Here is a 2,703-nt window from a genome sequence, read left to right as displayed (position 1 = left end):
GTAACGGCGTCAAACGGCCGAACACATCAGGGACCATATTACAAACGGACTAAATGTTGAAGGACTGTATTACAAGTTTTAAAAGTTGGGAACCTAAATGCAAGTGTCAGAAAAGTTCGGTGACCATTACTATACTTTACCTTTTTTATAATAATTCAACCATTTAAATATCCGATCAAAAAAGAAGGAAGAAAAAAGAGAAATCCGCTATGGCATTCTCATGGCAACGCTGATCGGAAATCAGCTGATGAAGGCTTTATTCTTTTCTTTGTATCAGTAGCTATCGCCACAGGCGACGCGCCGTTCATCATCGCTCACAAGAAGGCATCCTTGACCAGACTCAAATCAGGCTCTGAACTCGTCTCCATCTCCATCGACATCTACAATCAAGGATTCTCGTGCGTTTCTCTATCATTTTCTTCCTTTAATTTTGTTCAGATTTACCTATCATTCTGAGTAGATCCTCAGTTTGAACTGAATTCGATCTATCCTTCTTGTACGTATTCGATTACCTTTAAGCCTTGCACGATAAGCAGCTGATTTTAATGTCAGAAAAGATTGCATTTTATTTTGAGGCGATTCAAGAGAGAATAAGCGGATTTAAAGCGAATTTCATTTATTTATTAGTTATTTGGATCAAGGATAAACGAAATGAAATAGTAAATCTGACTGATCATCTCAATAAATTTTAAAAAAGGAGATTTATTCCTTATTTATCTTTACGCCTAGAGAATACTTTGGCACACTTCCTTTTCATTTTTCCATAATTTTTTTGCTCTAAAGTTTAGCATATTTCATGGATATTCAATTTTATTATTATTTCTCCAATTCATGTAAAGTTCTGTTCTAATGTAGTTGACTATCAATTCTAATTGGAAGTCGGTTTTACTATATGATCCAAAATAATGCTTGAATTTTATTGCGGGAAATTTTTGGAACTCTGGAGTAGTTCTAAGAAGCATTGTCTATTTTTTCTTCTGATGTTCCTGCCAATTCACAAGTAGAGTATTTTTGGATTTCTCTTGTATTTTTGTGTTGTAGGGATATTATCTAACATGAGAAGCAATCTTTCTAGAAAAGAAAATGATTCAGGACAGCATATGATGTGAGTTTAATCGATGATAGCTGGCCCCAAGACATGTTTGATATTGTCAGTGGTAACACTTCACAGTCGTGGGAAAGACTTGATGCGTGAGTTTTGCTTTTGTTTAATTCTATTAAATATGTTCTTCCAGGATTGAATAAATTAAAACGCTGAACTTTACTCTCAGCTGTGCTCTTCTATCTCATTCATTTGAATTAGAGGCCAAAAAGCAAGGAATGTTCTATGGTGCCCCAGCAGTAATTACTTTCCGCATTCCCACAAAAGCTGCTTTACAGGTTTGAGATATTTACAGAGTCTGTTCTTAAAATGTATGGGAAAAGAAAATAAATTGTCGAAAAAATCTCTAATGCTCTAGTTTGTTGTGTTTTTAGGAGGCTTATTCAACTGCAATCTTGCCGTTGGTTGTTCTTGCTGAAAGACCTCCTGAGAAGAAGTTTGAGTGGGTAAGTTTTGTTTGGAATAACAGTAATCAATGATCATAGCTATTCAATATCAATTTTCCCTTTTTCCAATGTTACTAAATCTTTTTTTTTCCCTTTTGGAATGCGCTTTGGTGGTGACTAACTCTTGAAGGCTAAGGTATAAATGATTCCTTTCATATGTGTTGAAATGATCATATGCTTCTAAAATTTGGATGGATAAAAATTGCTTGCTGGGATTGCCATATTTGTTTCAGGAGTAAATAATATGACCATCTAGTTCTTAACATTTGCCTCTCATAGTTTGATTAATGGAATGATAAGCTACTATCTATAACCTATCCCTTGAAATTAATATAAAAACCTTCTATGTCTGTAGAGGTTGCTGGCTAATTATGGATCTCAAATTTCTATGATCTCGATTGTGGTTCTGTTCATCTACCTGATTACGACCCCATCAAAATCCAATGCTGCAAAAGCAAGCAAGAAGAAGCGCTAAGTACTGTAGTTGAGCTGAGAATAGCTAAAATCAATAGTCTGCCTGCACTTATTGCACAAGCCTTTCTGTTTGCACTCAGATAGGGTTTTCCTTTGTTCTTGTTCATTAAAAGAATATTATGGTTAGAACTTGTCGGGAATTTCTAATGAAAAATGAGTTTAGCCGAGTCCTAGTCCTCGGCCTAGTAAACTTGATTGAAACAAGTAATGGTAGTGTGGAAGAAGTACTATATGGTGATGAGGTGACAATTTTGAAAATTTAGTACCTGTTGTTATGGTTGTGATTATGATTATTGTTTTGTTAAGTTGAAAAAGTTGGTAAGTGGTCTACACTTATTTTTAACTCCCCGAAGCATTTTGTCGCTTACTACGCCCTTCCTCGTCTCTGGGTGCCTAGGTATCCACCGTAAACCTTTCCTCCTTTGAACCTCGCCCTTAACTTTACTTTTAAGGTTATGCCATCCTAAGGTGCTGCTATATGAAATGGAAGGATCTTATCAACGTCCATGAATGATAAATCATAGATCGAACTGTCGAATCGAAAAATTTGGTATTATCATATAGCTTTGTTTCGGCTAAGTTCACGAGTTGGAGATAAGTGGACTCGAACCGTTGACATCTGCCATAGGGTAAACCACCACCTCTCAGGCATTCGTCGTGCATTATATGTGTGCATTAGAT

At 35.9% G+C, this 2,703-nt stretch overlaps 1 pseudogene; it reads left to right on the top strand.

Annotated features, from left to right (window-relative positions):
* Nucleotides 1-220: 220 nt before the first annotated feature.
* Nucleotides 221-2,099, top strand: LOC120138473 (annotated as a pseudogene).
* The last annotated feature ends 604 nt before the right edge of the window (nt 2,100-2,703 follow it).

The sequence above is a fragment of the Hibiscus syriacus genome, unplaced genomic scaffold, assembly GCF_006381635.1.
Source record: "Hibiscus syriacus cultivar Baekdansim isolate YM2019G1 unplaced genomic scaffold, ASM638163v2 tig00110694_pilon, whole genome shotgun sequence".
Classification (NCBI taxonomy): Eukaryota; Viridiplantae; Streptophyta; class Magnoliopsida; order Malvales; family Malvaceae; genus Hibiscus; species Hibiscus syriacus.
The sequence above is the reverse complement of the archived record's forward strand: the minus strand, read 5'-3'. Positions and strand labels throughout refer to the sequence as shown.